General features: G+C 41.4%; 1 pseudogene; it reads right to left on the bottom strand.

Annotated features, from left to right (window-relative positions):
- Positions 1–4,700: 4,700 nt before the first annotated feature.
- Positions 4,701–5,631, bottom strand: LOC129636146 (olfactory receptor 5L2-like; annotated as a pseudogene).
- Between the last annotated feature and the right edge of the window lie 392 nt (positions 5,632–6,023).

Raw genomic sequence — 6,023 nt, 5'->3', positions numbered from 1 at the left:
TAAAGTGCAAAGTATCTATAATTATAATAAAATGAAGATAAGAGATTTGAGGAGTACTTGAATATTCAGTTACAGAGAGATTTATACAGTAAGTGGAGCTTCCCAGCTGGCACAGTGGTAAAGAATCTGCCTACTAATGCAAGAGATGTGAATTTGGTCCCTGGGTCAGGAACATCCTCTGAAGGAGGAAATGGCAACCCACTGCAGTATTGTTACCTGAAAAGGTCCAAGGACAGAGGAGCCTGGCAGGCTACAGTCCATGAGGTCACAAAGAGTGGGACATATATGAATGACTGAGCACACACACACACACACACACACACACACACACACACTAAGCAAAATTAAAACAGATTAGAAAAAGAAACTCGGCATTGTGTACTGCAGTCCCTAAAAGTCATGTTTGTAGCCTTTTGTCATATTTTCATGTCCACTCTTCAATTCTTTGGGCCATGATATTGCTGCTGGTAGTTGAAACCTGAATCCCCAGATACACTTGTTAATGGCTTATCTTTCAGTTCAGTTCAGTTTAGTCACTCAGTCGTGTCCAACTCTGCAACCCCATGAACCACAGCACACCAGGCCTCCCTGTTCATCACCAACTCCTGGAGTCCACTCAAACCCATGTCCATTGTGTCGGTGAAGCCATCCAACCATCTAATCCTCCGTCATCCCCTTCTCCTCCTGCCTTCAATCTTTACAAACATCAGGGTCTTTTCAAATGAGTCTGCTCTTCGCATGAGATGGACAAAGTGTTGCAGTTTCAGCTTTAGCATCAGTCCTTCCAATGAACACCCAGGACTGATATCCTTTAGGATGGACTGGTTGGATCTCCTTGCAGTCCAAGGGACTCTCAAGAGTCTTCTGCAACACCACAGTTCAAAAGCATCAATTCTTTGGGGCTCAGCTTTCTTCACAGTCCAACTCTCACATCCATACATGACTACTGGAAAAACCATAGCCTTGACTAGACGGACCTTTGTTGACAAAGTAATGTCTCTGCTTTTTAATATGCTGTCTAGGTTGGTCATAACTTTCCTTCCAAGGAGTAAGCGTCTTTAAGTTTCATGGCTGCAATCACCATCTGCAGTGATTTTGGAGCCCCCAAAGAGGATTACCTTTAGGTTCCGCCAAAGGCAGAAAAAAGAGAAAGGGGAGGGGGAGGAAAAGGAGGAAAAGTTCAAAGGAAATGGAAAGGAGAAAAGAAAGAAATGTCTTCTTGTTTTTCAGTTTCTTTTCCAGTTTCTCACCATACTCTACTCAGAAGCAAAAGCAGCAGTCTGGCTTGTCCCAGGGACCAAAGATTAATGGGGCCTGTGCCTAGAGGCTGAAACGTGTAGACACCCTTAGAGCTCTGTCTCTTCCTCATGAACTTCACATCAGATGAGCAGAGCATGTCCTCCAACCTCTGAGACTCTGGCAAGGATACTTCTTCCCTGTTGTCTGCACACATAAAGAATGATAGTTTCTTCCTGAAGTTAATAATCACTAAGTCAGAGACTGCCCTGGTGATCCAGTGGTTAAGAACACACCTCCAATGCAGGGGCCACAGGTTCGATCCCTGGGCGGGGAGCTAAGATCTCATATGCCACAGGGCAACTAAGCCCACACACTGTAACGAGACAGCCTATGTGCTGCAACAAGAGAAGTCCACGGACTGCAACTAGAGAGGCCTGCATGAAGCAACGAAGACCCAACACAACCAAAATAATTAAATAAATAAAATACCATTAAATGAACACATTCTTCATCTCTCCAGGCTTCCAAAATCTAACATCCCATGTATTCAGCCTCACTAGGGATTTCTTTTCCTAAGTGGACCTGCCTCATATAACACACCATGTACAACATATTCAACATGGAACAATTTTGAACCAATTTACAATCTTAAAAGTCAACATAGTACTTGAAGTTCTAATATTAAGCTCAATATACATACAGTTTATATATGTTTTTATTCATCTAACTATTTAATAAAAAATAAAGATAACTTATAATACGTAAGTGATAGTGAGAGAGAGAAGGCAATGGCACCCCACTCCAGTACTTTTGCCTAGAAAATCCCATGGACGGAGGAGCCCGGTAGGCTGCAGTCCATGGTGTCGCTAGAGTCGGACACGACTGAGTGACTTCACTTTCACTTTTCACTTTCATGCATTGGAGAAGGAAATGGCAACCCACTCCAGTGTTCTTGCCTGGAGAATCCCAGGGATGGGGAAGCCTGGTGGGCTGCCGTCTATGGGGTCACACAGAGTTGGACACAACTGAAGCGACTTAGCAGTAGTGGTGAGAGAGAAAAGAATAAATAGTTCCAGGCCTCAAAGATTTCACTGAAACACACATAAAGTATCTTCCTAGCGCCAATAAGTACCTACATGTTGTCAAAATGTAATCTCAGTATAATGTTGAGAGGTTAACAGTAATAACCATTGTTCAAACTTGAGGAAACTGAGAAATTAAGAAGTTTGTGTTACTTGTCAAATTAAAAAATGAGAGTCAAATTGCCTGTCCTGGTTTTCATAAACTCCAGTGTAGTGCTTTCTAACATTAGTATAGACACACAGAGAGATGCTTCATTGAGCAAGTGAATTTAATGTAGAAATTTACAGAAATCATAATGGAAGCACAAATAAAATATCAGTGGCACATAAGAGCCAAGGTTGAAGGAAGAAATGAAGTTTAAACACATAAAGGAAAGATGAACAAAGGTCATTTCATCAAGACACAGAAAAGAAATGTACACAGAGGTTAGAAGTCCACTTATGAGTCACGGTAAGCATTTAATGCCTATTTTTAAAGTAAGCCAGAAGAAAGTAATTAAAAGTGAGAAAAGAGGCAAAAGTCAGCAGTGCTGCTATTCATAACAATGGTTATTAAATAATTGCATACATAGAGGTACCTGATGGTCTATAGTCCGTGGGGTCCCAAAAGATCCGAACCTAACTTAGTGACTAAACAACAACCAACCAATACATACACATATATAATATATCAATATATCTACATAAAATGTAGGTATATACATTTATAAGCATATAGACATAGCTGGGAGATATTATAGGTTTGGTATATTCACTTTATTGTGATAAGGCAAATTAGGCTTCCCTGGTGGCTCAGACAGTAACGAGTCTGCCTGCAGGGCAGGAGACCCTGGTTCAATCCCTAGGTCAGGAAGATGCCCTGCAGAAGGAAACAGCTACCCACTCCAGTATTCTTGCCTGGAAAACCCTATAGATGGAGGAGTCTGGCAGGCTACAGTCCATGGAGTTGCAAAGAGTTGGACACGACTGAGCAATTTCACTTTCTCTTTCCAATAAGGCAAATATCATTAATAAAGCAGGTCAAACACATTTTCAGTGTGCATATGTCTAAGTATGCACACTGAAATATTATGTCTAAGAAATGTACATATATTGGGACTTCCCTAGTGGTCCAGTGGTTAAGAATCCACTGTCCTTTTCAGGGGACCTGTGCCTGATCCCTTGTGGGGCAACTAAGATACCACATGCCACAGGGAACTAAACCCAAACACCGCAACTAGAGAAGTCCACATGCCACATAGAAGACCCAGCACAACCAAAATAAAATAAAATAATTTAAAAACTTTATGCAAATCAATAAAAACTAAAAAAATACATATCCTAGTTGAAAAATACTTTAAAATGCTAACCACCATCTAAACCTTCAGTGACTTATAATCTTTTACAATAGTAACATCAGAGATGGCAGATCACTATAACTTACACAATAATGAAAAAGTGAAATATTGCCAGAATTACCAAAATGTGACATGTGACAGAGACATGAGTGAGCAAATGTTGCTGGAAAAACAGTGCTAATAGACTTGCTTGATGCAGGGTGGCCACAAATCTTCAATCTGTAAAAATGCAGTATCTGCAAAGCACAATACTGTCAAGTGCAATAGACAATCTACATCTATGCACAAACACACACACACACACACACACACATACATAAAGAGACGACCAATTATGTGTTAGGGATATTCCTAAGCCTGGCATGCTGCGATTCATGGGGTTGCAAAGAGTCGGACACGACTGAGCGACTGAACTGAACTAAGCTATTTTCACTTGACATGTAATTTAATTTCCCTGAAATTTCTGTAATGTAATTATTATCAATATCTCTATTATTCAGATGTGATAATATATGAAACCCCAAAACCACTGGACACTGCAATGACAAAAGCAAAAAATAATAAAGGAAGTAAGAACAAAACAATAAAGAGAATATATATATATTTATATTTATATACACATATGGAATCTTATTCTCTGGAAAAACTGACGAAGATGTGTTCCTTATTGTAAAATAACAGGTGCTCTATTGTGAAATGAATCATAGTCCCCATTATGGATGTTAAAATAAAATGTGATACTTAGTCCATTAAATTCATGAAAGTCTAAGAGAAAATTAAATTTGTGTGTTTTAACAGTCCACTACACTGTCTAATTTAAAACATTTCATATAGCATCAAAGCAAAGAAGTAGGCTGCACATTTTGAAATATTCTCAATCCTAAACTTGTAAATTGAAAAGGCACAAAGATAAGAGAATTAAAAAGACTCACTCATAGCTATTCACATCTTGACTGCTCTTTTCACTCCAACACTGAAACGCATCATTACCCTTTCATCAGCCTCCAATTTCTAACCCTGAGTCCTGCTAGGAAAATATTCCCTAGGATAATATTTTGGAGCTCACCACTTTTCTGAGCGCTTCTTTCACATCCTTGTTCCTCAGCCTATAGATCAGGGGGTTCAGCATGGGGATCACTACAGTGTAGAACACCACGGCCACTTTGTCAATGCCCGTGCTGTTGCCAGATTGGCACCAGCAATAAATGAAAAGGACTGTTCTGTGAAAGACGATGATGGCAGCGAGGTGGGAAGCACAGGTGGAAAAGCTTTGCACCTTTTGTCTACAGAGGGCATCCTCAGGATGATGAGAATAAACAAGTAGGATGTGAGGATGACCACAATGGTGATAACCTCATTGAAAGCGGCCACAATGTATAGCACCAATTGATTCACGGTGACATTAGAGCAAGCAAGAGACAAGAGAGGGGGAAGATCACAAAAGAAGTGGTTGATCACATTTGATCTGTAGGATGGGATCTGAAGAGCTAAACACAAGTGAATCACAGAACATACAGTAGCATTGAGATAGCACAAGTCACCAACTCCATGCAGAGATTTTGGGACATGGTGACCATGTACAGCAGTGGGTCACAGATGGCCACAAAGCGGTCATAGGGCATCACTGCCAGCAGAATGACCTCAGTTACCCCAAATGTGCAAAACAGGTAGAATTGCACAGTGCATTCCAGGAAGGAAATGGCTCTGTCTTCATTTAAGATGTTAGCTAGCATCTTCGGCGTGTTGGTCGTGGAGTAACAGAAATCCACAAAGGACAAGTGGCTGAGGAAAAAGTACATGGGGGTGTGGAGTCCAGAGCTGACCTGAATGAGACCAATCATGCCCAGGTTTCCCCAAACTGTGACTCCAAGATGGAAAGAAACAGCAGGAAGAGGAATCCAAGGGGGCTCAGGGGCATCTGAGAATCCAAGGAGGATGAAGTCTGTCACAGCAGCGCAGTTTTCCTTGTCCATGTCCTCACTTTACCATGGTTGCAGAAAAATACTAATAGTTACTCTCCATGAGTTCTTCCCCAGTTTAGTTTTGACTGTCTCCTAAAAAGGGAGAAGGCAGTGGCAACCCACTCCAGTACTCTTGCCTGGAAAATCCCATGGACAGAGGAGCCTGGTAAGCTGCAGTCCATGGAGTCTCTAAGAGTTGGACATGACTGAGCAGCTTCACTTTCACTTTTCACTTTCATGCATTGGAGAAGGAAATGGCAACCCACTCCAATGTTCTTGCTGGAGAATCACAGGGACCCGGGAGCCTGGTGGGCTGCCGTCTATGGGGTCACACCGAGTCGAACACGACTGAAGCGATTTAGCAGCCGCAGAAGCATTCTCCTAAAAGAGACATGACAATATAT

This window comes from Bubalus kerabau, chromosome 21 (genome assembly GCF_029407905.1).
Source record: "Bubalus kerabau isolate K-KA32 ecotype Philippines breed swamp buffalo chromosome 21, PCC_UOA_SB_1v2, whole genome shotgun sequence".
In the NCBI taxonomy this organism is placed as follows: domain Eukaryota; kingdom Metazoa; phylum Chordata; class Mammalia; order Artiodactyla; family Bovidae; genus Bubalus; species Bubalus kerabau.
This window is presented reverse-complemented; position numbering and strand designations above follow the sequence as displayed.